The 21,135-nt window shown below is 34.1% G+C and overlaps 1 protein-coding gene across 3 annotated transcripts in view; it reads left to right on the top strand.

Moving 5' to 3' along the window:
• The first annotated feature begins 254 nt into the window (after window positions 1–254).
• LOC114292872 (protein DETOXIFICATION 21) overlaps window positions 255–21,135 on the top strand; it is a 38,503-nt gene continuing 17,622 nt past the window's right edge. For 2 of the 3 annotated variants that reach the window (XM_082898851.1, XM_082898849.1), the window contains exon 1: window positions 255–393. The gene's annotated coding sequence lies outside the window, so the exon portion shown is untranslated. Of the gene's footprint in view, window positions 394–4,538; window positions 4,644–21,135 lie in introns of all 3 variants that reach the window. The other variant, XM_082898850.1, reaches the window with a different exon arrangement.

Genomic DNA, 21,135 nt, shown 5'->3' with positions numbered 1-21,135 from the left:
AGACACAAGCAGTAGGCCCCGTCCTCTGTCACATCACTAGTGGTGCTTTTAGAGCACCACTTTTAGTGGTCTCAAGCATTATTGTAAAAAAAATAACAAGTGTACTTACATTCTACCCCCAAACAAAAGCCAACTCTCCTCACTTATTTCGTAGGCGACAAAAATTCTCCTCACTCATTCCCTAGGCGACAAAAATAACTTTATTAATAAAACTTTTCACTTTTTCTCTGTGGCTACACCTCTCTCTCTCTCTCTCTCTCCCTCTCTCTCTCGTAACCATTTCTACTAATAGTACTAGTCTTTTTCCTCTCTCTCCCCCTCTATCCAAAGAAGTTGAAGAAGAAGATCAGACCAACAACGCAGCATCAGCCAAAGAAGTCTTAGCTTTTCTTTGTAAGTCCACTTTCTTCTCAAATGTTCTCCCATATCTCCTTTTTTATACATGTCAATTGTTTTAAATATGGACTTTTATTAAATTTTTAGTCTTTTAATACTGATAATTAGGTGGCAAACATATAATATGCATATTGGTTAGGGAAAATGTTATATATCTTAAATTTTTTAGTAAATGAATGATTAAATATTTCATATAAATGTGAGATTCACAAAATTATGACTCAACACGCATATAAGAAATTTAATCATTATCCTATTGGTTAGTTCACAACACTTAAAAACTCAGCATCCGGCCCTGGAGGAACCAATCTCACCATCTATTATAACACCATATACAGGTGTGTAGATGGGCTTTGCATATTTTGTTCTACTACTTGTTTGAATGGATTGAATGGGTAGACTGTATATGGGCTTTGCATATTTTGTTCTACTACTTGTTTGAATGGATTGAATGGGTAGAGAGGAAATCTCTCTGAAACAGAGCGAAATGTTTTTTGGGGAGGGTGTCTGTCTTGAGGCCATTCTATTCTTCTTCTTCTTTTATTTTTTATTTTTTATTTCTTATTTTTATTTTTGTCCATCATTGATCTCTTTTAAATTATGTCTGAATTATAAATTTAAATAAAAATTTTCAAAAACAAAAAAACTAAGTAAATTAAACAAATATTTAATTTATATTTTTTCATATTCTTTTTTACTTTTATATTTTTGAAGTCATAAGTAGTGACATTGATTTAATGGTAAAATTTTGACCTTATAATCTTGAAATTATGGTTCAAGTTTGGGAATAATCACTTTGTGTATTATGCCAAATGTTAGTTGTGTACTTAATCTTTTTCCTTTGAATAATGCTAGGAGCCCTAAATTTTTTACTAAATATTTTACCAAATGTCTCACATAAATTTGGAACCCACATGGTGTGGGTCCTACACTCACGTGAGACATTTGGTAGAATATTTGGTAACATTTGGTAAAGAATAATGCTATATGTATTAATTAATGTACTAACTAATGTACTAACTAGTGTACTAACAAATGAGTGGCATAATTTTAGAGGTTTTGAGTATTTGTAATTCATATAATAAGTGGGGTCAGTAACAATGATATAACACTAGTTAGTACACTAACGTGTATACTAATTGGTACATATAGTACTACTGTTTGGTAAAACATTTAGGGTCTCTACCATTTTCTTTTCTTTTTTTTTCTTTCCTCTCCTAAACACACATTAATATTAGGTATGTACCCAATCTTTCCCTTCTTTTTCCTCTCAAATACACATTAATGTCTACTATTAAATTTTGTGTGTAGTCAATTTTTTCTATTTTGAATATACATTAATATATACTATTTAAACATTGTTTTTCTTTTTATTTAAAGTCATAATATAACACATTATGGGAGTATCAACTAGTACTCTTTGGTTACTCAGAAATTTGTTGAGAGAATCTCTTCATCTTGGGTTTTGGAGTTTTTCAATAAGGGGATTACACGCCGGTAGAAAAAAGAGAGAAAAATTATTAACACATGGTGGATACAAGTGTGTTTTTAGTGGAGTGTAAATAAAAAGTTATGGGAATACAAGTGTTACTTGCATCCCTTCATGTGTTGATTATTTTTTTCTCTAACTCCTACTTGTATATAGTTCTCCCTTTCAATAATAGTGTGACAATGCCACAGCTGCGTCATTAATCATTTTACCTTTTGCTTTAATTTATTTGCAAGATGGAAGATCTACTTGTATATAGTTCTCCCTTTCAATAATAGTGTGACAATGTCACAGCTGCGTCATTAATCATTTTACCTTTTGCTTTCATTTATTTGCAAGATGTATGATCACATATCTGATTTAGACAACAAAAATTATTGAGAGTTCTAATTTTAGAATTCTAGGAGGAGCTCTAATAGTGGAACCAATCATGTGATATGATATTTATGCTTGCTTAAATTTTTTTTTTCTATGCCACATTATTAGAGCTTTAGTTTTAGAGCTCTTACTCATTACTATTTAGACAATTCATGCTGTTTATTTTTTAAAATTTTTATGTATAAATTATTTATATAAATAACAAATTGATTTGATAATCGTATATATATATATATATATATTATCATTTTATCATTTTTGTTTTTAAAATAATGGATGAAAAATGTAATTTTAAAATTAGATCATTTATTTTTTAAATATTAAAATAATAAAATTTGGTAGCTAAGATTGTTTATCAATATGATATTTTATATGAATAATTTATATATAGAGATCTAAAAGATGACTGAGTGAATTATAGAATGTGGATTGAAGAGAAATCAATCAATATAATAATAATAATAATAATAATAATAATAATAATAAAAAACATTTTTTTTACTAATTTGAGACGCTGGACAAACAAATGTGACTTTCGCAACACTAATGCTTTATTTTGGGAGTGTTTTTAATGAGAATTAGTTGATGGGTTTGGCTTCCCTTCAGTACTGGAAGGTGTTGCTGGACTCGTGGGGGTCCACCACGGTTTCTGTTTTGATAATCTGAACCGTTCAATGTGTAGAACTCGTTGAATACTATACACTTGTAAAAATTCATGTTGATCAGATATCAATAATTTTGTGATCAAATCAGTTTTGTATAAAAAAAAAATAGATAGTGAAAAAATAAACGGCTGACAGAAATCTGATACGATGAAATAGCTATCAATATCCGATCAATGTGATTTTTTGTAAGCATCTAGTACTCGACGAATTTTACATATTGAACAGTTTGAATTGTCGAAACAGGACCCGTAGTGGACCACCACGAGTCCAACAACACCCTCCAGTCTGTGTGATCAAACTGGAGGGAAGCCAATCCCTTAGTTGATAATGACATTTTTTTAAAATGATTTTATTATTTTTATTTTATTATTTTGATGTGTAAATGGAATTGGATTCCCCACACAAGGAGTCGTTATTCAGTGGTCTTGAGACACGGTTAAGCGGTGTCTTAAAAGTGTTTAGATTGGTGACAAGTAAGGGTGTGGGTAGTGCAATTCAATGTGATTTAACAATAAATTTATAACCAAGCCGTAGATGACAGACTGACAAATTTGCTATCCGTAACCAAATTGCGATTTGGACGGTTTCAATCTATTAGTTGATTGGAGAATAATCTTAAAATAATTATAAAACATTTACATAATCTATAGTATTAATTTGTATAATATTTTCATTTATATAACATCAATTTGAAATAAATTTTACATCTCATCTCTCTTATACTTTGATATTAATTGGAGGTAATTAATTATGGTGAAACGGAATGATTTTAAAAATTGATTATAAATTTTAAATCATGAATCAAATCAATTCGTGATTGACAAGCATAATGATATGAATTGGACAAATTTAATTGATTAAGCAAGATTTTATAGTCTTAATGAAAAGGATAGAACCTACAATTTTTGTAATGAGATATAAAAACAATAGATAGACTTTTGGTTTGAGATCACCCAAATAAGAAGTTTATTTATTTATTTGTTACAAATTTTTACATGATTTTTTTTTTTTTTACTTTTTTATACATTTAAAAAGAAAAAGTTAATAAGTCAAAAAATAAGCGTAAGTGTTTGGGATGAGTTAAAATAATCTATTTTAGATTAAAATAATCAATAAATTAAAATACCTTATCACATTATTCTCTCTATTTTTTAATACGTTTTTCGTAAAAAAATGCCAACTAATTGATTTTTTTTATTTTTTATTTTTTTGTAAAAGTCAATAAGTTAAAAAATAAGCAAATCACAAACCAAGAAATGTTTGGGATAGATAAAATAGCTCATTTCAAACTAAAATAGTTAATAAAATAAAATATTTTATCATATCATTTTTATAAAAAAAAAAAGAAAGAAAATTACGTTTTTTCATAAAAATTGCCAACTAAAATAGCTAGGTTGTGGTTTGGCAAAAAAAAAAAAATTCATTCACTTTTTAGAGTACTCTTTTAGTTTAATAGAAATGTTCATTTAAGTTATTTTTTTATTTTTATAAAAGAAAAAATAAAATAATTATAATTTATTTTTAATAATTATAATTTTTAATATATTTTTATTTTTATTAATTTTTTAATATATTTTATTTTTTAATAATTAATTTAATCTCAATCCAAGGTAACCGACGTTGCAGAACGAGAACAGGACAACCTAATAATTATTCGCACATGTGGAGTCGAATGGACCAGGACAGTGACAGTGACCGTGACGAGGGGACGTAACGTAAGCCATCACGTGAAAAACATATACTACAATCAATGAAATTTTTAAGTTACGATTGATAAAATTTTAAAATTATGATTTAATAATATAGTCATATTTTAAATTTGTAAATTTTAAAATTATGATTTAAATATGAAAAATTTATTTAGTTATAAATTTTAAAAAGAATTTTGAATTGAGTGATGTAATATATGATATTTGATTGATTTAAAAATTTACAACTCATAACAAAATATAATCAAAAAAATTTATTTGAAGCTCATAAAAAAAATTTACTCATTCCGTTCTAAAATATTAGTTCCTTATTCTATTTTTCAATGCTCCAAAATATTAGTTTTTTTCAAAAATCAAGTACAAAAATAATATAAATTTTCTATTTTGCCGTTCTTTTAAATTCATTGACAACATAAAAAATACAATTATGACATTGATATTTTCCAAAAAAATGTAATATCAAAGAGTAAGTTTAGAAAATCAATTTTTCTAAAGTATAATAATTGTACTATCAAAAAAAGTTAAATTCTCCAAAAGAGACCATTATTTTGGGACGGAAGGAGTAAAAAAATTCTCAAAATATTTTTTATTTAAAATATAAAAATGACAGGTGCAAAAAAAAAAAAAACAAACACAAACATTATTCCGATCAACCGACCGAACGTTCGAGAGATTTTAATTTTTTAATAATTGTATGGGTATTGGGTTGGATTTTCATTTTTTTTTTTTTTGGTTGTGTTTGTAATCCTCCACAAATTTGCTCATTTTTATGGTATTATTAAATATTTTTAACTCACAAAATGTGTAATATATGCCTATCTAAAAATAAATAAAATTTGTGTTAACACATTGTAATTTTATAAATTTCTTTCGTTGATTAATTGTTGCCGTGTTTTGTTTCCTCCACCACAAAAATAGTGCCATTTTTGTCTTACTCACAATTAATATTAATATTTAGTGATGCTCCATACCGCACTGGGGTGACCTCCAACACCCCACATACACGTGGAGGCAGCAAGTGAAAAACAAAAAAAAATTATGTACCAATCGAAAAACAGTGAGGGTGACCAGTCTAAGGCATTTTTCTTTAATATTAATGTCCACCTATTTTGCGGACCTCCATTTTACCCAAATAACAATCCAAGTCTTTGATTGGATTTTTTTAATCAAATATTTTATTTTTATAATTAGCTTTCACAAATCACAATTTATCAAACTCAAGATTGACACTGACCTCAGAACCTCACCATCATCAGCAACTGATCCTATGGTGATAAATTTAGGAAAAATTACTTAGCCTCCGTTTGGGAAGTGGGTTGGTTTTTTGGCTTTTTTAGCCTGGGCTTAAAAGCTTGGTTTGGGAAGGGCTTTTTGGCTTTTTGGCTTTTTTGAGTTTTTTGTGAGAGAAGAATGTAATGATTATGGATTGGATGTGATGTTTTGTTTGTTATGGCTAAAATAGCCTATTTTGTTTTTTGTGGCTAAAATAGCCAAAAAAGCCTGCAAACCCACTTGCCAAACACAGTAGAGAAAAAAAAAATTATAAATATATAAGTGGTATAACTGGTTTTATAGTGAGATGCAAATAAAAATTTGTAGAGTTGCAAGTCTCACTTTTACCCTTCTGTATTTGTGTGTTTTTTTTTTTCTTTTGCTAAACTGTTAAGTAATTCCTCCATAACTTTAGGAGAAGTTAGATGTTAGTGATTCTTCCATAAATTAATTATAGATTCATGAAAAATATATAACTTTAATTATTAATAGCTATAAAGTTTACTATTTATTTGAAATTATTTTTACAACATTATATTGAAGAGTAATTTCTTGATAAATGTAAGACTGGCACTCGCGAGTAATGAAGGGGATAAAAGTTTGATAATTTTATTTTATAATGTAAGAATAATTATATTTATTAAATAAGTATGCACTCAAAGTCATACATTATTATTTTTTTTTTTGGGGGGGAATTGTCTCTAACATCTACTCTTTTTCGTTTAAAATGACAATAATAATTTGAAAGATTAAATTAGTCTCATTTATTTGTCCACGTGTCCACCGCTGTAACTCACCGTTGTCAGCCATAAATGACTTTTTCAAGGAGTTGCCAATAGTAGCAATGGATAGTAGCATGTGAGAATAGACAAAGAAAAAATAGATTAAAAAAATACAAAGGTAAATATATATACACAAAAAAATAATACTCTCATCTTAATGAACATATTTAATGAACACCTTCTCATTATACATATTAAAAAATAAAAATCTCAGTACATATCACTTTGTTTTAATAATACCCTCATCTTCAATTTTAAAATCCTAATTTTTCTTCTATCCACCCATCATTTTTCACCGCCGTTGCTGTCACTCTTAGCTCTCCATTGCCACTGCTACCACCACCCTTTATTCATTCCTTTCCATCTTAAACCTCAACAGTTAACCTTGAAGTGAGTGGTTCACGACGAGGAGCTTGTAAAAGTGTATGGTTCATAGTGGAAAGTAATCATAGGTAGAGGAGAAAAGAGACAACTGGAGGGGATGGTGGAGGAGGGATGACGTTGGTAATGGATAATGGTTGTCATGTTTTAGAATTATGATTTGAATAGAAGATGATAGGGTATTATGATATTTAAATTTTAGAACAAAATTATATGAAGAAAAAATTTAATATAAATTACACTGACACCCCCTAAGGTTTCTTTTTGACACAGATTTCCCTTTTACATTTGAAAAATTACATTTCCCTCCATGAGGTTTGTAATCTCATTACAAATTGCTCTATGAATTGCTGATGTCATGCCTTAAAAATTTTTAAATGACCATTTTGTCCTTTTTTATACTATTTCTTTTTCTTATCATCATGATTACATTCTACAACTTTTCATCATTAAATTCTACCTGAACATATTCTTATTGAGTGATGATATACAAACATAAAATTTATATAAAATTTATAAACATAATGATATAGCTTAATGGTGACCTTTTACTTTAAAACAAAATACCGATAAATATTATTTATATTTACAACATCACTATCACAACATTTTTATGATATTTTTTGTATAAATGTTTATAAATGAATAGAATTTTTCATTTTTATTTCCACCATCATTTTTCTTTCTCGTCACTTCACTCACATTTATTATGATATTACCACACACCATCATTCACATTTATTACAGTATTACCGAATTAATGAGGTGAAAAATCCTAAGTTGAGCATGTTTACCTTGGTACCAAAATTTTGCCTCATGTCAACTTTCATCTATGAAATTACCTCATAAATCGACGTCTGAGTGTGACTTGGCCATACGTGCCCACGTTTTTGTCACCAATCTGACCGCACCCGTACGAATGTGTTCTCCCACTGACAACACATTTCAGATGACTTCAATTCACTATATAACAAGTGAACGACATCAATTTTCAGTGATAGGTTCATAGTCCATACCCAATCACCATTGACGACTTCAGCCGTACACATTTTTCATGTGTCGACCTGCACTGAAATTATTGTTAAGTACTTCCTTTAAGACCCATTCCTGAAGGTTTTCCTTAACACTCCTTATCAATGACTTTTTTCTGATCAAGCAGACAATATCATCTAGTTAGCACATTGCATATTATGAACTTTACATCTCATGCTAACTATGATATCCGCACCTTGTCAGTTCCTCTATCTTGTTACCTGACCAAACACATGTTTCCATGCAAGATAGAGTTGCAAAACATCGGTTATCTAGGCGTCCCCAGAGTCATCTGACTATGCTCTTATATAAGTAGTTAAACCATCTAGCTAGGTATTTTTCAATCCCATATTAGCTACATGTTCTCTGATTCCAAAGACAACCCTTTGGTCATAGGGTTAGCCACCATCTGTTCTGAGGGTATATAACTGACTTTAATTTCACCTCTCTCCACTATGTCCTGAATATAGTGGTAACTTGCATCAATATGTTTTCCCTTAGAGCTATTTGCTCTACTTTTTATTAATGAGATGGCAGACTGATTGTCACAAAACATATTGACAGGTCTGGCAGGTATACCTAATTGTAAACTGTCAACAAATCGTTTTATCCAGACCGCATTACTAACGGCTGTGCTGCAAGCTATGTATTCAGCTTCCATAGTATACTTTGCAACACAACTCTGTTTCTTACTTAACCAAGAAACTGTTGTTCCACCAAACAAGAACACATGACCATTAGTAGATTTTCTATCATCTATATCTCCTGCAAAATCTGCGCCAGTGTATCCTTTTATGTCTAAATCACACAAACCAAAACATAATTTCAAATTTTTAGTGCCTTTTAAATATCTGAATATTCTTTTAACTGCTTGCCAATGTTCCTTACCTAGATTGGATTGAAACCGACTTACCAATCCGACTGCATGACAGATGTCAGGTCTTGTGCTTGTCATAGCATACATTAGGCTGCCTACTGCCTGGGCATACGGGACATTTCTCATTTCCTCAACATCAGACTTAATTTGAGGACTCATACTTTTACTAAGACTTTGTCCCTTGCAAACAGACGTACTTAAAGAATTGCAGTTATCCATATTAAATCTTTTAAGCACCTTGTCTAGATATTTCTCTTGATCTAGATATAATAATTTTGAATTTCTATCTCTTGAAATTTTAATTCCTAGAAAATAGGTTGCAAGACCTATGTCTTTCATTTCAAATCTAGATGCCAAGAAATTTTTGGTTTTTATAACCATATCTGGACAATTTCCTGTTAACAATATGTCATCCACGTATAAAGACAATATTGCTAACTTGTCATCATTTTTCCAGATATAAACACAGTGATGTAATGGACTTACAACATAGCCTATTTCTAAAATGGCTTGGTGGAATTTCAGTACTATTGTCTTGAAGATTGTTTAAGTCCATATAAAGATTTCTTCAACTTGTAGACTTTATCCTTGTTGCCTTGGTTCTGGAAACCATCAAGTTGCTTCATATAAATTTCCTCTTTTAATTCTCCATTGAGAAAAGCAGTTTTAACATCTAATTGATGCAATTCCAAATCCATCCTGGCTACTACCGCCATTAGAATCCTTATTGAGGCAAATTTTGCAACAGGAGAATATGTATCTACGAAGTTTATTCTAGGTTGTTGAGTGAATCCCTTGGCTACTAACCTGGCCTTGTATTTCTCCAAAGTTCCATCTATTTTGAATTTCTTTCTAAGAACCCATTTGCAACCAATGGGTTTTCTTCTATTCGGAAGATCGGTTAATTCCCAAACATCATTTTTCTTGATCTAGTCAAGTTCTTCATTCATTGCCTCAAGCCATTGTGTAGCATCACTGCTACACATTGCTTCATTATAACTAGTAGGATCATCTACTAAGTTATTAAGTTCTTCAACTTGAAAAACATAATAATCTTTCAAAACCGTAGATAGACGTCTTGCTCTCTTACTCCCACTTATCTCAGAATTCGAAGCAGGTAAAACAACATCAGGTAATTTGTGTTTGCTTCCATTATTTGATGGTTCGAGGTGAATATGTGGACTGTGTGACAAAAAAGGAAGAGAAGAATCCTAAGATACTTCAGAGAGCAATTCAATTTGTTCAATAGGAGTAACAAGATCAGTGGATTCAAGAAAAATAACATCTCGGTTTTCTATCAATCCACGTTCGGGATGGTAAAAACGATAACTACTCCTATTTTCGACATAACCAATAAACTTGCATTCCCAAGTTTTGCTTCCCAATTTATCCCTTAAAGGTTTGGGAATAAGTACATGTGCCTTACATCCCCAAACTTTGAGATTGTGAATATTTGGTTTAGTTCCATGCCAGCATTCATAAGGAGTTAGAGGTTTGGCTTTTGTTTCGACTCTATTTAATATGTACGCAGCGGTGGACAAGGCTTCCCCTAAAAAATGAATAGGAAGATCAGCATGAGCCATCATAGACCTTGTCATTTTCATGAAAGTACGATTTCGTCTTTCTGGGACCCCATTTTGTTGTGGTGTATATGACATTGTAAACAAATGTATTATGCCATTCTCCTTGCAGAAAGAATCCATAGCTTCATATTCGCCACCTCTATCATTATTCAAGTGTTTAATGGACCGACCAAGTTGCTTTTCTACTTCTAATTTATATTCCTTAAACTTTTCAATTGTTTCTGATTTGTGTTTAAGAAGGTAGATATGTCCATATCTTGAATAATCATCAGTGAAAGTAATAAAGTATTCCATGCCTCGATGAGTTTTAGTTCTTAAAGGCCCACAAATGTCCGAATGAATTATTTCGAGTAATTCTGATGATTTCCAATATTTAAAAAATGGCTTGCTAGTCATTTTGCCTTTGATACATTGTTCACATATATCAAAATCATCAGAACATACTTTAGGCAATAAGCCACTTTTAAACATTCAAGACATTTTATTTTTATTAATGTGACCTAACCTTAAATGCCATAAATAAGAACTATTACTAGTAGAAACATGCAAATAATCAGAAATACATACTTTATTATCAATAGGAAGAGAGTGCATGTCATTTACTCTTACACCTTTCACTAATACACTTCCTTTCTTAATCAATACTGTGTTAAACTTAAAAGTAATCTCAAAACCTTTTTGAGTTAACACCGGAACTGAAATTAAATTTCGCCGAATGGTAGGTACATAAAGCACATCATGAAGCACAATAGAAGTTCCATTAATAGAGAATTGACAATTGCCGATGCCCAAAACATCACTATAGGAGTTGTTGCCCATGTAAATTCTGTGTTCACCAACCTTCTTTTCAGTAAACTCCACGAACATGTCTTTATTTTGCACAATATGCCTAGTTGCAGCAGAATCAATCCACCATGAATTTGATGAAGGTTCAAGCACCACTGCTTCAAAATTTGTCATGGCAACAGGGTTATGATCCATTTTCTGCTTCTTCTGAGGACAATTGGCTTTGATATGACCTTTTTGACCGCACTTGTAACATGGGCCTATCTGATGCTTGTGATATTGTTTTTTCCATTCTGGCGGTTTCTTTCATCCTTTCTGAAATCCCTTCTTCCATTTTTTCTTGAAAGAAGTCGTCTTTTTCTTGTTGAATGGTGTGTGGGTATTATTCTGTGGTTGTGGTGAAGATTGTGCCATCAACAAGTTAGAAGACAATCCTTCTTTATACATGCGCTTCATTCTTTCTTTTTCCAAAACTAAGAATACAGGCAATGTTACCATTGAAATCTCTCGTCCGCTATGAGTTAGAGATGTGATAACATGATCCCAAGACAATGGAAGACTATTAAGTATGGTAGTTACTTGCATCTTGTCCGACAAAGCGTGACCAGTGTTGGATAATTCTTTAGCAATTAATTCCATTTGATTAACATGATCACCAACACTATCATTATCACTCATACGAGTGTTATTATATTTTCCCAAGAGCAATTGAATTTGAGTATCCGATCGAACTCCATACTTACTTTCTAGTGCTTCCATTAGTTGTCTTGCAGTTTCATGTTCTTCAAAAAGTGAAATAATATTATCTTTCATATTATGTAACATAGTTGCCTTTGCCATTGCATCATCTTCTATCCATTTATTTTGGAACCAACTAGAATCATCATCTGGTTTAGAAGTGGATAAAGTATGCAATGTTTTCTCATGTGTAAGAAGATAATAAATGTGGCGTTTCCATGCTCGGAAATTATTTGCATTAAGCATCTCGATTCTTGAAGAATCCATGGTATTTTTAATAGCCATATTAAAAACAAAATGTGTTACTATGAAAATTCAAATGTGAATATGAAAATTCAAATGTGAATATTACAATACTAAAATAAAAATTAAAAGTAAGCAAAAATAAAGACAACAATAGGTCTTAATAAGGATAAGCCTTGTAGTTGTTGAATCAGCCCCTGTGATGAAGATGATGTGAAGGAATAGAACGGTTCTGTTGCCTTGAGTAAGAAGAATGATGAAAACCCAATAGCCTTTTAAACCCAACACTTTGCTTATGAGTATTGTAATAATAATTATGAGCCCAAGGAACACAATGGTGCCTTTTAAACAATGTGTCTTTGGATGTTTTCCTTGGTAACACCCTTGGATAGCCTCCTTGAATTTTGTTTTCAGAAAATTTAGTACAACGATCCACGGAAAAATTCTTAGAAGAATTTTGGAAATTTTGGCTTTTGAATGACTGAAAACGACCTTGAAATGAGCGAGAACGAGCCAAAAAACCAATTGGACCAGGCTGCTGCCGGTCTAAGTACTGTGCTGGACCGGCTGAGACCGAACCAACGTGAACCGCCGGTCAATGCACGGGTCAACACGCAGGTCAGAATGTGGGTCAAGCAGAGCAGACGGATGCGGGTCTGGGTGCAGCGGGTCTGGGTGCAGAGGGTCAACGCGCTGATCTGGGCGCGAGACGCTGGGCCGCGGCTTTGGGCTGCGTCGTTGGGCTGGGTGATCCTTGAGGCCTTGGGCTGCTGGGCTCCTTCTGACTGACTTGGGCTGATTCCTGGATTAGCCCAAAAAATGTCTTTTTAATTTTGCAGCCCAAAGGAATTGATTTTCTTGTAGTTACTCTTATTTTTGGGCCCCTTTTAATTGATTTTGTTTTTGGCCCAACTATTTGAATTTCCTGAATTGTGTCTTCTACAGTATTATTACACAGGTTGTCTTCTCCGGTGATAGGAGTCGGCGACCACACACTGAAATTCGAACTTTGTAGATCAAATTTTCACCCTTTTTCACAACGAATTTCACCACTATGATCAAAATTCTGTGAGGAACAAGATGGTGCCAATTTGGAGACCCAATTTGAACTGAAATATATTTTATAAAATTGTTTCCAACGGTGTAATTCGGACTCACTTTCGGCAAGGTTTGGAACAATAGCACCACCAACAATTATTTTCTTCGGATAGCTTTTTGGAAATACAATACGGTGGTGATGATTAAATAAACAAACTGAATTAACCAATGCCAAAGATTGACGATCAATGATTTTCTAAATTCTTGGTAAAAAGAGTTCGGAAAATTTTTGTTCTTTCGGACTATATTTCGACATATGCAATAATATGTAACCTTGCTCTGATACCACTGAAAGATAAACTTACAATGGCTAAGTGAACGGTGATCCCGTGAGAGTATTTATCACGCAAGACAAAATAATCCGGAAACAAAGTCTGGGTCTTGAAATGTTGGTTTTACAATAGATTTGAATGCATCAAATGAAAACATTCAGCTTGGTATTTATAACCACAATGGCACCCGTTTGCTAAAGGTCATAACCTTTGGAAACAATGCACCCATTGAGTTCAAATTTGACTTACTAGATCATTTTGTTTTCTTGCGGGAAGATATACACCTATTAATTGGAAATGATCAAGTATGAAGAGGCACACCATATTATGATGTGGTCACATTTAATCCAACAATTTAATTGTACAGTCTCTACTATTACAATGTAAAATCTCTCATTAATTAATTGATATCGTGACCATTATATCCAACATTTAGCGACTCATTTGGATTGAGTGATTGGGCAAGGGAAAAAAAATTCTCTTGCTTCAAATCACCTGTTTGGATTGATAAAGAGAAGAGGAATGGAATGAAATAGAAAGAAACTCATTTTAAATCTCTTCAGAAGTGGAGGGATAGAGAGAGAAAAGAAATCAACAAATTATTATTTTATGAATACCAAAATTACCCTTTTATATATAGAAAGAAATAAAAAAAATTTAACACTCATAAATGATTATTTTGGTAATATTAAATATAATAATTTACTTTCTTTACTTTTATGTAGTTTAATAAAATAAAATAGGAAAAAAATCATTTTCTTTTTCCTTATTTTCTCCCTCATTTATCCAACAAGAGGATGGGAAATCTCTACTTTTCTTTTCTGTGAGTGCGTTTGATTTGTGTTTTGAGATAACTTTTCAACAAAAAATTTGGAGAGAGAATTTAGAAATTTTTTTTTTTTTTGGTTTGTTTGATTGTACATTTTGAAAATAGTTTTGGAGTTTTTGGAATGATTTGATAATTTGTTGTAGTTGAGTAAATGTGTGTGAGAGAAAAAATTATTGAGAAGGAGAGAAGACAGAGAGAAAGTGATTTAAATTTTTTTTTTTTCAAAAATTTGAACCAAACAAAATTTAAAATTTTTTTTTTCAAAAATTATATCTTGAGATACAAGCCAAACAAACCATATATGTACTAATAATATTGTTCGCTTTTTTGGCTTTCGAAGGTTAGAAATGTAATTCGAGCATACCAGCAAGGATCAATAAGTCCTTACAGAAGTTAATAAATGCCAACCAATTAATTAGACGATTGCTTCGAAGTTCTCTCAGTCTCAATGAAGAGGACTTTAGTAGTGGCTTAGCTTTGTAAGAGAAATTTAAGAAGACTTAATCGAAGTAATGGAAGAAGCGAAATAGTTGCCTGATCAAACTTCATTAAATAAACAAGAGCTTATAATAGTGCCTTCACACTTTTACAACTTCGAAGGGAATTACAACAACAGACTAACTTAGAATTTATCCTAGGAATTTGAAGTGCGATACAAGAATGTAAAGGTTGGAATTTAAAAAATTGAAAATATAAAGTAAATAAACTGGTTTCTGGATTTGGTTCTGGGTCCTTGCATCATCAGCATTCTCCTCTATTTATAGGCTCTGAAGATAATTGTCGAAGTGGTTGATAACCGTCGAAGTGGTTGATAACTGTCAAAATGATCGCTATGATCACTGAGTGTGGTTCTGAATAGTTTACTTCCACTATTCCACTCTCGTGGTTGGGTTTCCCTCATAATTTTGAATTTAAACTGTAAGCAACCGTTTTGGCCACGTCACCTTGGACATTTTGACTATTCCCATGTCTCGTGGATCCGTTGTCTTTGCTATAAATTGACACGCATCTGTTGATGATTGGAGACTTTCACTAATTTCCCAATTTGACCTTTATGATCCACGTGTTAGGCTGCAATAAGCCTCTACAAAATATGTAGCCAACAGTACGCCCCGCACTAATATAGCTAATTCTTGGTAATATTAGTGGATCAATGTGTTTTGCCCATGTCCTAGGACGTGCATGGAATTTGTTTATTCTAAAAGTGTAACCGTTTCCAAGCAATGTTCAAAACACTGAACTTTATTTAATTCTCTCTTGTGCTTAAAATCTACCTCAACTATCTGTGCAAACGAAAGGACTGATACATCTTTGATGGAGAATCCATCTCTCTCTTTCATTGATCAAGCATATGAAAAGTTTTTGGACAATGATGATCAAAAGAACTTCCATGCATTTTATTGGCCATATTTATCCTCTTCCATTTATACAAGTTATGGAGGCTTTTGCAAAAAACGAGCCTCTAGACCAAAAACTTGCGCAAATGGATCTTGGAAGCTCTTCCTCTGCTCAAAAACCTTCTGCATGGGATAAAGTTGCCTCCTCTTCTACTGGGAATACTGGTTAGAATGCTTGGCCAATACCAACCCAACCTCAAACAAGGGAGCAAATGCACCACCGATTTGCTAAATTCGATGACCCTACTGTGATTCCTCCATCTTCGCACAGCTCTGTGGTATATCCATATATCCCATTCGACCGTCTTCGCTACCTCAAAGGCAACTTGCTTTCGACGTGGTATACCTGTACCTTGCCGACAAAAATAGTGCGAAAGACCCCTCACTCTATTGAGGCTTTGGGAATGAGCCCCTCACTCTTAGCCAAGAATGCAAAACTTTGCTCTTCTGATTGGCTAGAGTGTGTAAATGAGCCTCAGTTTCCATCTTTTTTTGGAGGGGACCTAACTGCTCATTCTCTTCCTCCTAATCCTAATTGGATTAAGGAATTAAAACTCACTATCTTCGAAAGCTAGCATTTCGCTCCCTATCAGGCTCCAGTTTCTTTAACTACTTATCAGCAGTACAAAGCCCAGACTTTACTTGTTGCATTTTCTCATTTATCTTTCGAAGTCCTTCGAGACCACACCCCTTACAAGTACCTTTTTATGGGCTTGTGATATTGTTTCTTGAAGCCATATCTTTAACCCTGTGGCCCAAGCAGAGCTCCACACTTTCTTGGATCAGCTCCCCCTGCTACTTAACTGGCACAAAAATGCTTCAGCTAGTAGTGAATCATTAGAGGAGATCTCTGGTGTTCGCATTCAAACCCAGTATGAGGTAGAGAATCTTCTTGAAGAGTATGAAGACTTCAAGAACCAGGACTCAGAGTACGGAGAAGATACCAATATGGGTGGTATGCATGGGATGGGTGATATGGATGAAGTGGAGAAAGCCTTTAAACAAACAGAATTTGAGATGAAGGCCCAATAACTCTTCTACCAAATAAGGGCTTACCAATTAGATAAACCAAATTTAGATAGGATAGAGGAAAGATTAGAAAAGGAATATGTGTTTATTGAATTTTACTGGATAAAGTTTGATGACCTTGTAACTTTGTCCATTCCTTACTTTTATGAAATTGAGAATGTAACCAAATAAGCTCTCCCAATGTAAATGCGTACATCAATAAAATTGGGCTTTTATATTCCAATTGCATAGTTAATTTGACTTTATCCTTCACTTTGTTCACATAATCTATAAATAGCAGCTTCAAAGTAACCAATCTTGTTTCGAAACCTGGTTTAAGTGTTTCGCAGCATAGAGTTCCCCTTTAAAAGTGAAAATATCCTCATTCGAAGGGCTCTGTCTTAGTAGAAAGTTCAAAAAAAGAAAAAAGTACTTTCATATATGGGTAAGTCTTTTGGTCTTTAAAACTTTCATACCACTTCATTAACTACTGGCCTCATAGTGCCCGCTTACTTCGAAGCCAAACCAAGTAAAAAACCTCTACTTCCTTTAATCAAAGAGTACTAAAAAATACTCCTTCGAGAGAAATTTTTTTTGAGAGAAAGCCTAGGAGCATACTTTTAAAACTCTCGAAGTAGACAAGTCCTAACTCCACTTGAGTTTAAGGCATAAACTTCAAAATTTGAGCAAGTGGCTTCGAAGCCAACTGAACAATTTGAAACATATTTCCCTCTCTCATACGGTAACATGATGCTGCTTTGAAGGAAGCTTTCTTTATTGTGTTTTTAAAATAAAGGTCTTAATCCCACATGGGTCAAAATAACCAATCATTTAACTTGGGCCTACTTGACCAGTTAGGTTGAATGAGTAATTTTGGACCGAAAGGTTTAAAGCCCCAATTTCTCGCGCTCTTACCTATTCGCTTGTCCAGTCTTTCGCTCTTACTTCCATTGTTGTTAACTTCAACTTCTTGCCCTTCTCATACCCACTCTCCTTACCCACCTTTTAATCTCTCACTAATGACCTTTTCTTCCTTGAAAGTACTAGTTGTTGAGCACTTACATCCCTCAGTGGCTTTAAGGAGATGTATCAATGACGAGATAACCAAATACCAGGCACCAGAGGATCAAAGTGTGATTGATGGACAGATCTTCGTTCCTTGTCACCATGCTCGAGGGGAATACATTCTTGGCCACATCTTCAAGGAGGCCCATGCTACATTTCCTCCATTATAACCACGCCTGGAAGAACATTACCTCTTCTACGAATGAAGCTATAACTGGGAAAGTTGGAGGGTTAACTGACCTCACCATGGCTGGCCCACCTTGAAGACTGAGTGGGAAGAGTGATATGACAGAGTAGTTAGAGCTCGGGAACTAGTCTAACCTCCGCATTCTTGATGTCCTTCGACTCTCAAGGTTTGTCATTCCTAAGGATCCTTTCCTTATCCCCACTGCTCTTTGCTTTTGGAATCTTGCCTTCAATTTTTTTCAATTTCGGTGTGGCATGATGGCTCCCACCGTTCTTGACATGTGCCATCTTCTAGGGTTTTCACCTGTTGGTGGCACTTTTGGCCCTTACTATCCAGACCTTAAGGTCTCCTTCTCCATTCCTCCTTCTAATTCTTCTTATAATGACTTCATAACTTATGAAAATAAGAAGGAAGGTCTTGTGACCGATCGTGAGCTCTTTTTTTTCATTCTTTACTGGCTCTGTAAATTTCTTTTTTGCACTTTTTCCCGAATGATAATGCCTAAATTTGTCCCCTTGCCAAGGCTCTGGCTTCGAGGAAAAGAATAGCCTTGGCTCCCTATGTTCTGGGCCACGTATACAGGGTCTATTCCCAATTTTGTAAGAGGCTTCTAGAGCCTAATCAAGGGGTCTAATTTAGATCCTCCAACTCTGGCTTTTTGCATACTTTACTGACCTCCACTTCCGTAGCTTAAGATTTCTGGTACAAGATCCTACTACCTACGAAGAGAAATATGCCAGAGTGTCTCTATATCTATCCAGTTTTGTATACTATTATTCTTTCATCAATTACCCCTAGTTGTTCGGCCCTCATTTTTTTGCCCTTTCGATGCTGCTGTGAGGCCAGCATGGTTGAGGGATTTTTTGGTTGACTCCATTTGCTCGTAGCCTATTCATAAGGACATGTGGGCCTCCATTCTACTGCCGAGGAAACTCTTTATTGGGACTTTGAATCCCAGAGCTTACAAGTGTATCTCCGAAGCCAACTGCCTTGCCCAATTTGCAAGATAATTTGGGCTTAGCCAAAGAATTTCTGTTCCACTCTGCAGCTGCTTCAACCCTGATCTTGACACCAGAGACTTGAAGGTACCAAAATCTAGGCTGGATGAAGCAATAGTCAAGTTCAGAAGAGATTTTTCCACCTTTGAATTTGTGCCTTTCACTAGCTATAGCAGGGCCATGATCAGGTTCAAGAACTGGTGGTCTGTTAACATGGAGATGTAGCTTGCTGTCCTCACCCTGAATTTATTACAGAATTTGGATCTGGTATCCCAGGGTGGGCAAGCCAAATCCAAAGAGGCTAACATCACCATTACTTCTGCTCGCACTGCAACCCTCTCACCCAGAACTACTAGGGTTGTTGCAAAAAAAGGTATCTAGGCTGTCCTTTTTCTTGCCTTTTTTTTCCTTCCTTTATACTATTCTTTTACTTAAAGCTCCTTTTATTGTTACAAGGACTTCGTATGAGACATTATCTTAAAGGGCATAAATTTTGGCCACATTGAAGGGCAAGCGACAGAAAAGAAAGGCCCATATTAGACTCAAGCATGTGGAGGAAGCCCTTAAAGTCCCCTCAAAAACAGAAAAAGAAGAAGAAGCCCCTTTGAAGAGAAGGAAAATGCCACCTTCCCCTACTACCCAACTTCCTATAGATGCGGTTCATGAAGCAACTGCTAAGGCAGTAGAACAAGAGCAGGCCAAGGAGGTCCTCGTATTTAAAAGATCTGAGAAGAAGAGGCAGCAGAAAATTTTAAAGAAAGAGGCTGCTGCTGTCAGGGCAACACAATAGGAGGTTGTAAGGAAGCTCAAAGCTGCTGAACATCACACCCTTCCCAGCTCTCCAACTGTCATTACTACAACTACTGGTAACTCTTCTTGCTTCTGTCAACATTTCTAGTTTCGATTTACCCTTTCGTCTTTGTTTTATACTTTTTTTCTTTTGATAAGTAGCAGCTAGTTTGCCTATATTTTCTCTGCTGCCTTCTGCTTCTCCTCCACTAAACACCGATGGACCATTCTTGAGCTCTGCAAATTTGCAGAGGACCTTGAAAGGAAAAGGGAAAGCAGATACCGACTTTCCAATAAGTGTAGAGCCATTGCAGATGATATTCCCAATCCCTGTCTCTACACTCCCTATGGCATGTTCCTTGATTTCCTTCAAGCTTGATTTGCCAATCATTATTTCTTCTTCTTCTTCTCCTAACCCTGTCGCATTTCTTAACTAGCCTCTGGTGACCATTTCCTCTCCTTTGCCTGTTTCCACACTTCCTATGGTCCTAGCCAGTCTTTTACCTTATGAGAGTACACCTGTTACTCCATCTTTTAGACCATCAGTTAGTACCTCTAGAGATGGCACTGGCACCCCACTAACACTTTCTTTAATGCCCTGCTCCAGTCTTTGAACCTGTTGGTAGCTAAGACCATTGATGCTGCTGGGGCATCCTCCTCTCATTCTCCTCCAACAATCACTTTAGCATCCACTTAGTGGCTCCTCCACACTACCTTTGTCAGAGGAAGAGATGGACATCTTCGAAGCCCAACTGGTAAGCTTATTTGGCATATCTACACCAGTGCTTCCATCTAGTAGTGAGGCTAAGCCCTTGGATCTAGCTGACTTATTTTTGGAGATAATTGGAGGCTCTTCCGCTACTGAATCCACCATCTCTCTTCCTCAAGTGGATTTAGATGTCTGTTTGGAGTTGATTGGGACTTTTCCATGGATCTCATTCGAAACTTTAGCAAAACCAACAATCAAGAACGGGTTCCTCAAATGCTGCCAATTCTTTGAGCAGACCAATGTTTTCTTCAAACGCCATTTGTCTTAGGCAGCAGCAACCATCAAATTCTATGTCAATATCCATCAACTGGCCAAGGTTGCAAATAAAGAATTCCCAAAGGACAAGGAGTTTGTTTCTTATGTTTACTCTAAAGTTTCAATACTGAAGGGAC

Source organism: Camellia sinensis, chromosome 12 (genome assembly GCF_055761805.1).
Source record: "Camellia sinensis isolate YWXY chromosome 12, ASM5576180v1, whole genome shotgun sequence".
In the NCBI taxonomy this organism is placed as follows: domain Eukaryota; kingdom Viridiplantae; phylum Streptophyta; class Magnoliopsida; order Ericales; family Theaceae; genus Camellia; species Camellia sinensis.
This window is presented reverse-complemented; position numbering and strand designations above follow the sequence as displayed.